This window comes from Quercus lobata, chromosome 6 (genome assembly GCF_001633185.2).
Source record: "Quercus lobata isolate SW786 chromosome 6, ValleyOak3.0 Primary Assembly, whole genome shotgun sequence".
Taxonomy (NCBI): Eukaryota; Viridiplantae; Streptophyta; class Magnoliopsida; order Fagales; family Fagaceae; genus Quercus; species Quercus lobata.
The window spans coordinates 14,800,804-14,818,900 of record NC_044909.1 but is presented as its reverse complement, the minus strand read 5'-3'; the positions used below and the strand labels follow the sequence as shown (position 1 = coordinate 14,818,900).

The window sequence follows — 18,097 nt, the reverse complement described above, 5'->3', positions numbered from 1 at the left end:
AAGTCTAACTCACCCTCTCCCAGCTCTATCTCTCTACATCACCAAAATCAAGTGAGCTTCTCATATATGTAACTGATTAGCTAATGTCACTGGTACAAAAAATTCTAATTGAAAATTTAACTACAAGTATTTTTTGGAATGAGAAAAAATGTCTTCATGTTATTACTTTAAAATATGTTAAACATTCTACATAACCTTTTTATATACCAATTTACAACATTATCCGCGCATCGCGCGGGCCCCTCGACTAGTTGTTTATTAAAACTTGTAGGGGTTGAACGATGAAGTTCGTGTCAATGATTACCAATCCATGAAGAATCCGAGGCAAGGAGGATTTAAAGCCACCTATTTCATCTATGTTAAATACACTGCATAACCATTATCTCAAACAAATCTTAGTAAAATGAAACTAATTAACATGTTGGACATAGTTAATTAACGTTACTGTATATGTCGCAGCGATGATGACACTGGATAACGTAGGCTTTGTGGCTAACATGGCTAGCATGGTTTTATATTTCCTTAACGTCATGCACTACGACTTCTCTGGCTCTGCAACCACCACCACAAACTACTTGGGAACAGCATTCTTGCTTACCCTCGTTGGAGGGTTCATCTCTGATGCCTATATGACTCGTCTCAATACTGGTCTACTTTTCGGTGCCATTGAAGTACTGGTAAAGTTTACTTCTCACGTAGAAACAAGCATTCACTCCTTGCTTAATTCTTTATTGCTGACATGACCTGTTATAGTTGGAGCAAGGTGACTTTTATTTGGATACATCATTGAAATCACTTTTATTATGCACCAACCACAATATAGTAATTAGTAGTTGCGAATTATTTTCAGAAAAATGTTGTGTTGTTAGACTTATTGTTTGATAAAATTCTTGAATTGATGATGAGTGAGACCACATCCATGTGGACCCTTGAAGTTAAGGAGTACTCAACTTTTAAGTCTTCTGAAAATTCAAGGACAAAGTTTTCTTTGGAAGAATGAGGAATCTCCTTTAACTCATTACGAGACGGTTATAAAATCATCGACGTGTATTAAATTACATGATCTTTTAAATCATTTAAGTAAGTCACATGACACTTGGTACCATCAAACATCTTAATTTAAGTGTTACCTCCCCAAGTACAAAGATATTCTAACCCTTCTAAAAAATAGAATTACACGTGAAAAATAATAAAAGTATACAGAATACAAAAATCACATGGAATTGGTTTGGTCCACCCTAACAGATTGTGAAATCAATTCATTAGAGTTTAGGATTATTTTGGGCAATCTTGAATCAATCACAATTTAAAACAATTCCAGGTAATTGGTTCCAATATTTATTAGATTTATGAGAAACTAAATCAGCCCAGGATTTATGGATATAATTTTTTATACGATCTATAAATGACAATATAAATATTTTAAGAGTGTTTGTTCCAAGAAGCCAAGAAGATAACCTGACTGTTATGATTTTTACTTTGGATGGTAAAGGGGAAAGAAAAATGTTAAATTTAAGCAGAAGTTTGCAATGGAAATCAATCCTTAGTGATTTGGGGTATTCTACTTTCAGGGATATGTTTTGCTTATAATTCAATCCCGTTATCCTAAACTGCAACCTGAAGCTTGTGAGAAGTCAACCTGTATCCATGGCACAAAAGCTTTGCTGTTTTATGCTTCACTAGGCTTGGCGGCACTTGGAGGAGGTGGAATCAGAGGCTCTATACCCGTTAGGTGCTGATCAGTTTGACTACAAGAATCCTGAAGAACGCAAGCACATAGCCACCTTCTTCAATTGGTTTTTGCTTAGAATTACAATTGGTGCTACCGTTGGGGTAACATTTGTAGTGTATGTCAGCACAAATGTTGGATGGTATATAGGTTTTGCCATCTCTATGTCCTGTGCGTTTTCTGGTCTTGTCGCTGTTGCATTAGGAAAACCATTTTATCACGTTCGGGTACCAGGAGAAAGTCCCTTGTTGAGGTTCTTACAGGTCTCTCTATCTCTCTCTCTAGCCAGCTAACTTGTTATTGAAGTTTGTATAGGACTCATTTGAGAGAATCAATTACAGGTTTTGGTGGTGGCCGTGAAGAACTGGAGGATAGATGTAACCAACAAGAATGAATTATATGAGCCAAAGGATTATGAGTCTGTTTCACATGGAAAGTTCATCTCCCACAGCAACCAATTCAGGCAGGGTTCTTGGCCATTGTTAAGAAACTTGATATTAAATTTGATACACCTCTATGACATTTAACTAAGTGCCACTTATAATTGTGACAACAATGTATAATTGATGATCTAACATATTTATATGTTTGATTAGATTACTAGACAAGGCAGCTGTTCTCCCAAATGGCGTGGAAGCAGGAAAATGGAGAGTCTGCACTGTAACACAAGTGGAAGAAGTGAAGATTTTGACGAGGATGATGCCTATCCTCTTAAGCAATACCCTCATGAACACATGTTTAGCTTATTTGCAGACCTTTTCGGTCCAACAAGGAACCATCATGAACACACGCATTCACGGTTTTTCCATCCCACCAGCCTCAATTCCGGTGATTCCTTTAGTGTTCATGTCCCTCCTGATACCGGTCTATGAATTTGCCTTTGTGCCAATCTTGAGTAAAATCACTGGCCACCCCAATGGCATAACTCACTTGCAGAGAGTTGGGGTTGGAGTAGTCCTCTCCGCACTTTCAATGACTATTGCAGGTATCATAGAAGTGAAAAGGAAGTACGAATCCGTCCACTTCAATTATCAAATTAGCCTCTTTTGGTTATCTTTTCATTATGCTATCTTTGGAATTGCGGATATGTTCACACTCGTGGGGTTGATGGAGTTTTCTATAAGGAGGCTCCTACTGGCATGAGATCACTTTCTACTTCCTTCTCTTGGCTCTCTTTGTCAATTGGCTACTTCTTGAGCTCAGCATTTGTTGAGCTCATTGGTGTGGTCACAAGGAAGGCCAGTAAGAGCAAGACAGGGTGGTTGGATGGGATTGAAATGAATAATAACCATCTGGAACTCTTCTACTGGTTCTTGGCAATTCTCAGCTTGCTTAATGTCGCCAATTATGTGTTTTGGGCTAAATGGTACAATTATAAAAAGGATGTTCCAATTGATGAAGTAAAGCTATTGAATGCAAGCCAAGTTAGCGGCGTAAATCCATCTTTCTCTGCTAGTGTAAACTTGACACCCAAAAACCAAGACGTGTCCACAAACGAAGAACAAGAAGAGAAGCAGAATGGTGTTAAGTAAGTTTAGACATTTAGACTGACCACCGCAATACCAAAGGAAAGTTTGCATAAGAAATTACATATTTACTATGTCTAAGAGTAATGGTATGTATGTCCTACTTCATGCAGAGCCAGCCAAGCGTTTCGGAGGCCTGTGAAATTTTCAAATGGGGCATTTATGTTATTACCTAAATAATATTTAACTAAGAACAAGAAGAGAAGCAGAATGGTGTTAAGTAAGTTTAGACATTTAGACTGACCACCACAATACCGCAGGAAAGTTTGCATAAGAAATTACATATTTACTATGTCTAAAAGTAATGGTATGTATGTCCTACTTCATGCAAAGCCAGCCAAGCGTTTCGGAGGCCTGTGAAATTTCCAAATCGGGCATTTATGTTATTACTTAAATAATATTTAACTAGTATTTTATATAATAATTTTTTTAAAATTCATTTTTTTTAATTTTTAATACGATTTTTTTTTTTGAGAAAATGCTTAAGTTATAACAAATTTTACTACAAACTAGTGTTGTAATGAATGTGATCAATGATATGAGGCTTACAAAAATACTAGAAATATTATAAAATTTACAACATGAGAATTACAAAGATATATCACCAATCACAAATATTCATTCAAAAATTCATTTAATAGTTTGTTGAAATCTAACTATCATATTCATTGTCACATCAAATTATAAAAGTTATGAAGACTACCACACACCTTTGATGCAGTGATCACTCCACAAGTATAAATTCTTGTTGGGTGTGGGAGTAATGGCTGAGATTTAAATCTCTAGAAGAGAGTTTCGTACACATATACATTTAGATTAGGTTAGAGTAGAATTTTTATTTTGTATAAAAATAATTAAATAAATAAAAGTTATGTAGTAAAATTTATAATATTTTTAACATTTTTCTATTTGAATTACTTGTGATTAGCAACACGTCTATTTGTAAGACTTATTTATTTAAATTTGTTTTATCTCTATCTTTAACATTACTTAATTCTTTGAGCCCTCTTAATAATGAAAAAAATATATAAACTTAAATGTTTTAATATCTCTCAAAAAAAATATATATATAAATAAATAAATAAATTTGCCCCTAAATTTGAGGCATTCTCTAGTAAGTGGGCCCTAGGCAATGGCCTAATCGGCCTAAGCCTAGGGCCGGCCCTGACTTCATGATGAGTAGTAGAAGTAATTAGAAATGGACCAACATGACTAAGTTCCTGTCCACTCGTTTAGACTAAACCCCTTATAGACCTGCAGGCCTTTTTTTTGTAATGACCCTTTATATCTTAATGCATGTTTTTCTTAATTACCAAAAAAAGAAAAGAAATGGACCATGTTGTAATTATGTCTAATTTGTACAGCCTTCCTCCCATTTCGGACTCCAACAAACGGAAAGGAGAATTTGTAGTTTGCACTGGAAAACTTATATCATATATTATTATTATATAATAAAAATTAGGTTTAGAAGTCGTGGTTGTACCAAATAGTTTTATCAAATTATAGAAATTTTTTTAGATTTTTAAAAATATATATAAATTTTTTTTAATCTTCTTCTCCTCTAATTTTTAAGTTGATAAAATCTTAATTTGATTGAAATTCCAAAAATAAATGCATCATGAAAAACAGCAACGTAGTATATGATTTTGTCCTAAAGATCTATTTTAAAATTCTATTCAACTACTTTTAGTGTTTTAATAAAACACTAAATTCCCTTCCCCTTTTTTTTTTTTTTTTTTTTTTTTGATAAACACAAAGCTTAGTTAATATCAACTTTTTTTTTTTCTACACGGTTTTACTTTTTCTTTTTAATATTTTGTGATATAAACTTTTTTTCATTCTATCGTATTACATAATTTCTTCATTTTTTTGTCATCTTTTTTATACGTTAAGTTTCACCAAAAAAAAAAAATCATTAGATAATTGATACAACCTTTTTTTTTAGGAATAATTTTTTTTATGAGATTTGGACATGCTACAGTCCATCTCTCTCTTCAATTTTTTCCTTATTTATAGAGATTGAGTTGAACTAGAACTCTACTACAACTCTACTCTGCTATTTAAGAATGCTAAAATCAATCAATAAAAAAATCAAAATTAAATGAAGATTTACAAAAGGAAAGATATGGCTTTTCGGTGAGAAGAATTATCTTTATGTGAGAAGAGCTATCTTCTTTTTATTTTTATTTATTGCGTTTCTATTTTTCTATTGATGTAGTACAATTATTGCTTAAATTTTATGAGTTTTTAAAATATTTTAGATAATGCAATACATCTCAATTATTGATATATATTTTTGATTTGGTGTTCTTAATTGATTGTGTAGATTATTTCCTCACTAATAGCAATATCAAAATGGCTTGACACAAATGTCAATATCAAAATGGCTAGAAATGGGTAATTCATATTTAAACTTTTACATTTACATTGCAATACAATATTTGTTTTCTTTGTATGTACCTTTATTTATCTATTTCTGAATTTATTTTGAGTGTGGTACCCTAGAAGGTCTAGATACTAACATAGTTCAATTACTGCTTAAATGTTATGATTTTTTTTATAAAAAATTTAGATAATGCAATTCATCTTAGTTATTGATACATTTTTTTATTAGTTGTTCTTAATATATTATGCTAATTATTTCCTCACTTATGGCAACATTAAAATTGCTATGATTGGTAATTTATAGATAAACTTTTACATTTACATTACAGTCTAGATCCTTATATTTTTGTAATTTAAGGAATTTTTTTGGGTTATATATGCAAGAAATATATATACATATATGGTTAGCACTTCTACTACTCTACATGTTAGCAAGTATAATGGAAAGATTTTTAAGTGCCACACACACACACACACACTGACACACACATATATATTACTACTAAGAGCTTTTTGAAATTTAAAACTTGCCATAATTTTTAAATTATTAATACTATTTTATTTGTAATTAATTTTAATTACATTATCAAAAAATATGTTTTTTCAAAAATTTATATATAATTTTTTTTATTAAGCCGTGCATAGCATGTGCATAATACTAAGTTGGGCTTAGAAGCCGTGGTTGCGCCAAGTGACTTTACCAAATTGCCAAAATTTTTATAGATATTTTAAAAAAATAAATATATTTTTCTTCTCCTATAATTTCTAAGTGGATAAAATTCATAATTTTCTTTTATAAAACCAGAAACATAGTAGTATAGTACATGTTTATATGATTTTAACTTCTCTTATAAAATTCATAATTTGATCACAATCCAAATTCTATCTTAATTTGATTACAATCCAAATTCTTCATTTAATCTTTTATAAAAATAAATAAATAAATAAAAACTTAATTAAAAAAAATTTTGGTTGCCTCAAATTGCAAGAAATTTATAGATGAAATCAAAAAAATAAATAAATATTAAGCCATGTGTATATCACTATATCCTACTTGAATTTGATCTTAATTGAAATACTAATCCAAGTCAAATACCATCTCCAAAACTAATTAGATAAAGCATGAATGCAAAAACTTCTTGTAGGGTCAGGTTTTTCAAGCCAAGCCCAAGATGCATGGGACCTTAGACCAGTAAGTCCGATACAATGAATTTGTAGAGAGTGGGCCAAAGAGCTGGGCTTTAGTATATGGACAACGACCATCACGGTTTTCCTCATGGGCCGAGTTTATTAGAGAGAATTGATCCTCCGCACGATTTGAGGAGCTTTTTCTGGTGCCTCTCGTGTGTTGGGGGGGGTCTCCCCCCCTTTTCTGTTTCTCTTTTTCTCCCTTTTTATAATCGTTTTTTTCCTCTTAAATAGGGTCCTTAGGATAGGTACTTGTCTCATCAGCCCCTCTCTCTAGTTGTTGGGAGTGGTTGTAAGGACAGAGAAGTATGGCCGTGTCAGGCACAAGGCACTGAATGCAATAATGACAGCTTTTCCCTTAGACGTTTCCGTTTTCTCCATTGTCTTTTTCTGCTCTAGTGCTTTTCCTGCCCTATGGAACGATATAGAGTGTTGCTACCGGTGGTATGTTGCCTCTTTTACCCTCGGCTATATCCATGCCGAAGAGGATTCTCCCATGGCCGAGGAGGGGTTTTTCCTTGGGCTGGGGCCCTAACCCAGTGTAGACATCAACATGGGCCTATTAGTCTTTTATCCCCCCCCCCCTCCACAATAGCCCCTCAAAATCCTGCTGTCCGGTTCCTCGGACGGAGAGGAGGGTTTTGGTGACATCGGGCCTCTGTCACGGTTTGCCAAGTCTTGCCTTCCATTAATGCCAGAGTCTCTTCATTTGTCCGAGGCGCGTTCCTGGCTGTGAGACATTCTTTTAGTCTATCCAAGCCACGTCCCTGTCGTTTCGGTACACGAGGCGCGCTTTAATTAGGGCCCTTTCACGAGGTAACATAAATCCAACGGCTGAAGACTACTTTGGAATTCGAGCGAGATTGATCTCGTTTGTAATTCCTTCTTGGAGATTTGGGGCAAATTGATTGCCTCCAGATTTGTCCCCTATATAAGACGTGCAGTGGGAGATAGTCCCCCTTTATTTGCAGACCCATGAGTTTTTCAGGTTTCTAACTCCCCAAATGTTCCCAAAGTCCCTACTATGAGAGTGATTAAGATTTAGGGAGTGAAATGGTCATAGTTAGGGTTAGGGTGAAGGAACAAAACCCTCTTCAGAAGCCTTGGGTATCTCCGAGATTCAGAATGGCCCGGTCAGGACAAGGGAAACAAAGGCTCAAGAAATTTTTTCTCCTCGACAAGGCAAGAAAGGAGCCTCTTCTTCCTTCAGCCAAAATCCGAAGCGGGTGGAGGTCGCATCAGATTTTTGGTGTGACAGCACTGGGAGCTCCATCCGGTGCCATATGTCATGCGCGTGAGGGCCTAAATTTTCCATCATCAGTACCATCCATGCTTGCTCGATTGCTGCTAGAATGATACTTACTCGGTTGCTGTTAGAGCAGGTATGGGGATTGGACATCCCCTCTTCTTCCTCTCTTCCATCACTGGTGCCACCCAGGCTTGCTTAGTCGCTGCTAGAGCAAGGTTGGGGACTGGGTGCCTCTACTTCTTCTTCTCTTCCATCACTTGTGCCATCCAGACTTGCCTCGTCACTGCTAGAGTAAGGTTGTGGACCAGGTGCCTCCGCTTCTTCTTCTCTTCCATCACTGGTGCCATTCAGACTTGCCTAGTCATTGTTAGAGCAAAATTGAAGGATCTATCGTCCCCGTGTATTCCTTTTTTCTTTTTTTTTTAGTTAGCTTATGATTACAGGCTTGTCTAAGCCCTTTTATGTATATTGTACTATCTCTTTATCTAATAAAAGATGATTTTATCGCATTTTAGGTATCCTTTCTCTTCTGCAATAATTACCTTGTAAATGGATGTGCTGGTGTCTTTTCTTTCGAACCGTACTTAGAACCGATGCTCTCGTCAATAAAGAGTTATTACTTTGAACTTATCGAAATTGACGAGCACAACAATGTCGACTTTAAATAGGTTAACTATACAAGACTAACCGGGATAACAGTCGCACGTTCTGTATTGCGAACGGAGTGACCGCCTAAGGATATGTAATTCGAAATAAACTGTCTGAGGGGGTCGCTGGGTATTAGGGTTCTTTTCCGCGTTTCCGATGATATTCGTAGCTTTAACTTGTTTTAGGTGTATGGTTCGAGGACCGAGGCATGACTGTACTTGGTCTAAACACTCAAAAAGGCACCATTGTGTGTTAGTTTTCATAAGGCCGGAGGGCCGAGGACCATGCAAGACCTCCATTCTGCCTAGGACTTAGGCCCTTCTTGAAGTTGCTAGTTTCCCGTAGGTTTGAATCCAAGGACCGTGCAAGACCTTGATTTTATCTAGCACTTAGGCTTAGGCTCTTAGAGTGTCTAGTTTCCCCATAGATTTGAGTCTGAGGACCATGCAAGACATTGGTTCTGTCTAACACTTGGGCTCTTAGAATGTCTAGTTTCTCCATAGGCTTAAGTCCGAGTACTATGCAAGACCTTGGTTCTGTCTAGCACTTAGGCTCAGGCTCTTAGAGTATCTAGTTTCCCCATAGGCTTGAGTCCGAGGACAATGCAAGACCTTGGTTTTGTCTAGCACTTGGGCTCTTAGAGTGTCTAGTTTCTCCATAGGCTTGAGTCCGAGAACTATGCAAGACCTTGGTTCTGTCTAGTACTTAAGCTCTTAGAGTGTCTAGTTTCCCCATAGGTTTGAGTCCGAAGACCATGCAATACCTTGATTCTGTCTAGCACTTGGGCTTTTAGAGTGTCTAATTTCCCCATAGGCTTGAGTCCGAGGACCATGCAAGACCTTGGTTCTGTCTAGCACTTAGGCTCAGGCTCTTAGAGTGTCTAGTTTCTCCATAGGTTTGAGTCTGAGGACCATGCAAGACCTTGATTCTGTCTAGCACTTAGGCTCAGGCTCTTAGAGTGTCTAATTTTTCCATAGGTTTGAGGTCAAGGACCATGCAAGACCTTGGTTCTGTCTAGCACTTAGGCTCAGGCTCTTAGAGTGTCTAGTTTTCCCCATAGGTTTGAGTCCGAGGACCATGCAAGACCTTTTGGCCTTTGGTTTGGCCATCAACTTCTCTCTCTGTATGGATTTAATGGATTGGACCACTAGGCTCACGAGAATTAGCCCCTTGTCAAGTGCCCGGGGCACACGTTTGACGTCAGAAGCCCCTAGGACCACGTTTCACTTAACAACCTTTCCCACGTAATCAACGCTTCAAAGTGTAGGCCTGAGTGGAAGCTGAGTTACGACAACGACGGTGTGTTTTAGGAAATAATGGGAATGCTTTCGTGTAGCTTGTACTACTGCCACAATGGTCTTCCTAATGGACTCCTACTAGCAGGAGCTTAATCCCACCGTGATTAGCTGTTGCACTTGCTAACGCACCAGCTCTTCCCACAGACGGCACCAATTGTAGGGTCACGTTTTTCAGGCCAAGTTCAAGATGCATGGGACCTTAGACCAGTGAGCTCGATACAATGAATTTGTAGAGAGTGGGCCAAAGAGCTGGGTTTTAGTATATGCACAACGACCATCATGGTGTTCCTCATGGGACGAGTTTATCAAAGAGAATTGATCCTCGGCATGATTCGAGGAGCTTTTTCTGGTGCCTCTCGTGTGTTGGGGGGTCTCCCCCCCCCCCCACCTTTCTGTTTCTCTTTTTCTCCCTTTTTATAGTCGTTTTCTTCCTCTTGAATGGAGTCCTTAGGGTAGGTACTTGTCCCATTAGCCCCTCCCTCCAGTTGTTGGGAGTGGTTGTAAGGACAAAGAAGTATGACCGTGTCAGGCATAAGGCACTGAATGCAATAATGGCAGCCTTTCCCTTAGACGTTTCAGTTTTCTCCGTTGTCTTTTTCTACTCTAGTGCTTTTCCTGCCCTGTGGAACGATATGGAGTGTCGCTACCGGTGGTATGTTGTCTTTTTTACCCTTGGCTATATCCATGTCGAGAAGGATTCTCCCATGGCCGATGAAAGGTTTTTCCTTGGGCTGGGCCCCTGGCCCAGTGTAGACATCAACATGGGCCTATTTGTCTTTTACCCCCCCCCCCACACTTCTAATTAAAATAAATTACAAGGATCAACAAACCTAATTTGATAAAGCCTAAGACAGCTAAACAAAAATGAGAATATGCAAACACTATCTGCATCAAATACGTCTTCTAAATATTAATGTTTTAGCTACTATATATTGATTTCTTTTTCAAATGATGTCACTCTCTCAGTTTGAAAAAAAAAAAAAAAAAAAAAATTCCACTCCCTCTCCAAGAAGCGGTTTGACATGGAAAACATAACCACCATCACAGGCAAGTATTTTTTTTTACACTTTACATGCACTTGATTTTCTTTCAAATATACATACTATTAAGTTTATGACTATCAATATCTTTAGATTCAGCCAACAAAAGACAAAGAAACACTACTCTTGCGAACAGATCATATAAGCAATGAACAATTGAAGTTAATCAATATAGTCATACATTTATTTTACATAATAAATTTGTATAGATTTGCTTCAATTGTGCACATTTATTTAATAATAAATTTGTTTCCAAGTAAAATTAATCTTCTTGATGAATACTTCAATAAACCAAGATGATAATGCTGTTGCAAATTTGCAAAGACGTGAAATACCTAACAAAAACCTTGAAGACATACCTAATATCAATCAAGACTAGAGTCTTCAAAATAAAATTGGATTAATTGATAAAAGACACTATACAAGGTCATAAGTTTGGGAGATGGAGCCTTGTAGGTATGATGAAAAACTAAATATTATCAAATAAAAAGCATTCAAATTTCAAAATGACAATTTTTGCATGATTACATGTTAATTATAATAATTATATTAAAAAAAGTTATCACAATTAATATTTTTATTTACAAATAATTAAAAATATATTGTTTGTTCTATATAGTTTTATACACTATTGAATTTCTAAAAAGAGGATTGCCCGTGCACATATTTTGATTTCGCTTCACCATCGGTAGAAATTTCAAACAAAGATACAAACTTTGATACATATGAAGTAGTAGCTCAATTCATGATGCATGCATGGACAATGTGGCGTAATAGTTAAAAACTCATTATTCATTTCTTTATAATAATAATTTTTTTTGTAATTTTTTTTTTCAAAAAAAAAATTATATATATATATATATTATAAGATTATGATAAAACCGTGCAACACACGGGACTTTAACTAATCTATATATATATATAAAACCGAAGCTTTTGAAGCTCCCACAATTTTCCACGTCAGCATATTTAAAAAAAAACATAAAATAAAAAAAAAATTTCGCACAACATAAAACTTTTAAAACTCGATAAACACAAAACCCAATCTCTGTCTTCTCCTTCCTCAGTCAAAACAGTCCCACCATACCTTCACGCAACATAAAACCTTTAAAACCCAATAAACACAAAACCCAATCTCTGCCTTCTCCTTCCTCAGTCAAAACAGTCACACCACAACTGAGTAATAAAAAAATAAAAAAATTCAATGTACCACCACAATCTCTGCCTTCTCCTTTCCCATTTCGCCCATCAAAATAGTCCCACCACCACAATCTCTACCTTCTCCTTTCCTGTTTCACCCACAACCACCACAACTCAGTAGGCAGCAGCACCTCCACCACCCACAACAATCGCAACACACAAACCACCATAATCAGACCATATCAAACCCACAACCCAAAAGCAAAAAACGATTTTGAAGATCTGCGATTGCCCAAAGTTAAAGTCACTGCTGAACTTCTTTCCAATAACTTACAGAAATTCGAGATTTGGGGGAGTCCGATTCTAGATGAACGCTGTGAATCATCTGGTCGTTGGGGAGACGATATGGTAAGTTAGGTTTGGTTTTTGATTTTGTTATTAATCTTGCTTTGCATTGCTTTAAATTTTTAGATCCCTCCTTTTCTCAGCCTTTTCGTTTATCAATTTTGGTAATTTTTTGTGCAATTTATGTTTCCAGGCTTTTAACAGGTGTGCAATTTTGGTAAATTTTTTTTAAAATTTATGTTTCCAAGCACAACCCACTTGAATACTAATTGTTTTCGTAGCCCCATCACGTTTTGTATTCCAATCACGCTTAAATTTAGAAATAGTATTGGCTATTCTAGGCTTTGTATTATTGGAATTTTTGTTGTTGTTATTATTATTGGCTATTGTTGTTGTGTCGTGTGAGAACTGAGTTTTCTTTTCTATGGTTATGTATATTATGGTTGCTTTGTTGAGTATTCACACACTGAATCTAGATTACAGGAACTATATTCTTATTTTAAAATTTTTGTAATTTAGGACTTTTGATTTATAGAAGTTTTTATTATTTAAAAACTTTCATCAATTATTAATACTATTTGGGTTGTTGGTTTTAATTAAGGTTGAATGACGAGAAAAAGCAGAGCATGATTGAAGACATCTACAACACCAAGAAGCAGAAAAGGCGGAGAAATAATTGAAAGGGTTTTTTGGTATTGGTATTGGCGGAGGAATTTGGGTTGGGGGTATGCTGGCAAACTTATGTGTTTTAGTTTTTATTTATTTATTTATTTATTTATTTATTTAATGGTTTACTTGATCACTGTTAAAATCTGTTGTTGAAGCTTGAATGTTGTAGTGTAGTCATTTGACAAATGCAAATTAATTGTTGTTTAATTTTGTTGCTTTAAATTTAAAGGTGTTAAAATCTGTTGAATAAGTTGTAATGATCATTGCAATAGAATACTTGCTTTCTAAATCTAAATCAAATGACTAGAAGATTGTGCTTTATTTTAGTTTGGGATTTTCATTTGAACATATATTATGTTGGTTGTGTGTTTTATGCAGTTTAGCTTCTTGAAAGTATGTTTTTGGAATTACAATTTCAACGGAATTATTAATTTTCTGTTCCAATTTTGTTTTAGGCCCTTCTGTTCTGTTATAGTTTTCAGTGATTTTTTTTTTTTTTGGTAATGAATATGTGTTGTGCAGAGAGAGTTGGAGAGAGATCTATGGGAGACCCTTCACTACTGTCAAACCAGTCCCCTCTAACACTGATGAAGAGATTACTGTATTAATTGTTAATCTGACACAACTGGATGAAGCATGGAGTCGAATATTATGTATATGAGATTGTTCTGGTATTGGACAAATTGTTTTTCTTCTCTTTTAGTTTTATACTCTTGCACAGATTGTTTGTTCTCTCTTCCGTTATTATTATTATTATTTTATCTGAATGCAACCAAATGACCAATCTTTGGAACTTTAGCATATTTTTTATATATGTTTTATCTAATTATTAGGTGTCTATGTGTTGGGAGGAACTGGAGCATGACTATGAGAAGAAGAAAGAAAAGCCACTTCAATCTGCATATTTTATAATTTTAGTGAGAACCAAAACAGTCACAATGAATCAAAGAGTAGATATGCAAAACTTGAAATCTTTGACTTTCAATTCTTTTATTCGTTTGTACATTATATGACTAAATATGTACCAAACATTGACTTTGTTATCATGCCATTGTTCATAATTGTTGGCGCATTCTAAGAAATCACAATGTGTATCACTATTGAACTCTTTTCTCTGTAAAAAAAAGGGGGTATTTGGTATCAAATGCTGATTGGTAAAAATAAGCTGAGTGGGTGTGTTTTGTTTGATTAAATGATGGATATTGTTGACAAATTGTTTCTTATGATTTTGTGTTTATTTGTGTCTTACACATTACAATTAGGTGTTGGATTTTGAAAATTTTCTTGGTTTTAATAGTTGAAGGATGGGAGGGAGGAAGGTGCTAAGCAAATACTACTCACCTGTCCAACCTAGAGGCTTGAGGGGTCAAGCACACATGATGCTTCCCATAAGTATATGTTATTGGTGACAATTATTTAGGTATTCGAAGGTTCTATATTACTGCAAATGTAAAGATGCTTTGCTGAGCTTACCATCAAGATTGACCCACAAAATTTCAACTATATTGTTGAGTCTAGTGCTACCAGAAATTTTGAACTTGTGTGAAGATGATGAGGTAAAATAAAATAAATACAAATAAAATTCTTGCAATCTTTTGTACATATAACATGGTTTTTGACTAAATATTTTGATTATATTCTTTTAGTTCATTAGGCAGCAGAGACAATAACCATAAAAGAGAAGTTGGAGAGATGGAAGATGCAATGAAATCTTTAGAGAACAAAAACCTTGGATTTGAAAAGAAAAATGGACATCATTACTACACTGGATGGGATGAAATCTATGAAGGTATTATTTGCTTTACCAATTCTATTTTTATTTATTAAGGTAGGCTATCATCTCATAGTGCCACAAATGGAATCTTTAAGTCTTAAATAGATCGTGTAAATTTAAGATTATGTGATGATAGATCAAAGTAGAAGGCCGTGAAGGTTGTCTCTGGTCTTTCAGGTATATGTTTTTATTTTTTGGGATGCTTTTCAAAGCATATACTTGGTTATGTGAAGGCAATGTTGCTTTTAAAATTTCCTTCAAATTCACTCAAGTAATTTTTATTTTCTTCAGTTTATAATATTTGGGTCTTTACTTTTCGTTCAACTTTTATGGGTGCAGTTCTTTTTCTTGTATTTCATGGACTTAATCGGCAGACAAGGTACCCCCACATGGTACTACTCTTTCTTATCAATTTTCAGCTTCAATCTTCTTGGGTTTAATCCTTATTCAAATATGTTAAAACTTTTAAGGTTTTTGTTTTAATTGGTGGTAGTTGAGAATTGAGTGAGGATCTTGCAAAATAGGCGAAAGACTTGGCTAATGGATTGGGCTATGAGCTGCTAAAAGACTTGGCTCTATCAGGTTTCCATTATTGGCTTCAAGGCTCTTTATTGTACGCATTTTCTTATGAGACATTTTGGCTCTGTCTTTGTATTCAATATTGAAGTTAAGGTAGTTAGATGTATAGTTTAGTGATTTAGGGAGGTGGATGAAAATTGTAAGTGAATATGATACTTGGCAGATTCTTTCAAACATTATGCTTTCAATTGGAGTGACTAATTGGTTGCTATACATAAAGCTCAACTTGGACATTGATGCTGAAATATGTTTGAGGAATTTCATCTTATTTTAGTTTTTTATGTCACTCCTTTTTCAGATAATGATTCAAAATAGTTGTTTCTTCAAGTAATTTCTATTTGAAACCGAGGTAAACCACATATAGTTTCAATAATGTTTTATAGAAAGAGAATGATTGAAACTTTACTTTTAGTTTTAATATAGAGCTGTAAGTTATTTATGAAATGTTTTCCACACTGTCATTTGACCCTTTGACAATAGATTAATAATTTTTTTTTCCCCATGTGGTTTCTTAATTATCTTTTTATTTAACTAGCCCGTGCATCGCACGGGTTAGCGACTAGTATATTTAAAAGTCAAAGCGTAGCTTTTATTGTTGTTACGTTCATATTGAGCCACCTCATCTGCTATGTCATTGGTTACATAATCATTTTTTTCTTATTTATTGACTTTACACATTCAACTTTAACAATTTTAACTTTATATATAACTTTGCATTTACATATTCACTTACGTTAATTTAAATATTTATACGTAAATAATAAAATCAATGAATAATCTAAACCACAAACAATGTCTATATATATATATATATATATATATATATACACACACAAAGCTCTCTTTATGCCACGTCATTAGCATCCTTTCAAATTTTTTAGTTTTTTACAATTTTTAGTTTGTTCAACCTTTCATCTTCTTCAACCATTGTCTTTTTAGTTCAATTTTTCATCTCTTCCAATCATTGTCTTCTTAATTTTTTTTATTTAATTTCCTTTATATATATATTTAGATTTCTCCTTTGTAACTTTTTAAATTCTACCGTTTCACTTTTTCCAACCTTTCATATACTTTTATCCTAACTCTTCCATCTTAATTTTCTTATAAATTTCTTTTTACTTCATTACCACCTCTCTCCCATATTCATTCCAAGTTGTTCACGAAAAAATGTCAATACTCTCTCTCTCTCTCTCCAATTTTTTTTTTTGGTGATTTTTTTTTTATTGTTTCAACTACTTTTTTCTCTGTTAATGGTTATTTTTGTTATTGTTGATTTAATAATCACATCACATTTATTTCTCTTTTTGGCAAATTTGTATAGACTTTTATACATATTTAAGCATTTTGTTATTTCGATTCCCAATCACATTTTTTTCTTCTTTATCCTATTGGTTTGAATTTGTGGGGTACAAAAATTTAATAAGGTGATAATGCCACGTGTCATACCCAAGGCCGAGGAGGCCAATACAATTCTGAGGAGCTTATACGTTCGAACGATAAAGACGGAGAGGTAAGCCATAGCCACATCAAGGACACATTACTAGAGGGGGGCCACACTGTAGAGGAAGAGCTTCAAAGAGGGGGTTAGCCCTGACATAATTGGAGGGATGGTAGTTGCCACCACATTTATTGAACCTCACCAAACTCTCTGACCACATTTATGTGGAGAAGACCCCTGAACAGTGTTGTCTTGGTTACCGCAACTCACAAAAGATTGGGCAGAGCGTCTGATGAGATAAGCACTCAAGTAGTGGCCTGCATAATCAACAAATGGAGGGCCAGGATTGACGAAATGAGCATATATAATGTGAGAGATCCTCTAGGGATAAGGGGATTAGGAAATCTGTAGAGAAAACACTGTAGCAACAAGAACTGAATATGTATTTAAATCCAAAAGAAATATATTGAAGGACCACTCTCCTTGGATTTTGCCAAGGAAGGCTTTCTTTGTATAGAGTTTGTCTTTCTTTACTTTCTTACTATCTTTAATCCACTATGCGCCTTGTTCGATCCACTGAAACCTAGTTTTTAAGCCCACTCTCTACAAATTCATTGTGTTGGGCTCTTTGGGCTTGAATCCTTCTACCTTTTGGGCTTAGGAACCAAAACACCACCTTTACAGAATTAATTTAGATTAATAATTAGTTGTTTTGCAAGTTAGAATTTGATTTTTTTTTAGTGATTGTTTTCTTAAGTTTTTTTATTTGATTTCCTTTATATATTTTTAAATTTCTCCTTTGTAACTTTTTAAATTCTACCGTTTCACTTTTTTCAACCTTTCATATACTTTTATCCTAACTCTTCCATCTTAATTTTCTTATAAATTTCTTTTTACTTCATTTCCACCTCTCTCCCATATTCATTCCAAGTTGTTCACAAAAAAAAAAGGTCAATACTCTCTCCTCTCTCCCCAATTTTGTTTTTTTTTTTTTTTTTTTAATTGTTTCAACTACTTTTTTTTTTTTTTTTTTCCGTTAATGGTTATTTTTGATTTAATTATCACATCACATTTATTTCTCTTTTTGGC

At 34.7% G+C, this 18,097-nt stretch overlaps 1 long non-coding RNA gene and 1 pseudogene across 1 annotated transcript; both read left to right on the top strand.

The window, feature by feature from the left end:
* The first annotated feature begins 83 nt into the window (after positions 1-83).
* On the top strand, positions 84-3,261 carry LOC115949874 (annotated as a pseudogene).
* Positions 3,262-14,757: 11,496 nt separating this feature from the next.
* LOC115993784 lies at positions 14,758-15,505 on the top strand. Its single transcript, XR_004093080.1, has 3 exons — positions 14,758-14,773; positions 14,872-15,006; positions 15,331-15,505. It is a non-coding gene; the product is annotated as an uncharacterized LOC115993784 (long non-coding RNA).
* Positions 15,506-18,097: the final 2,592 nt, after the last annotated feature.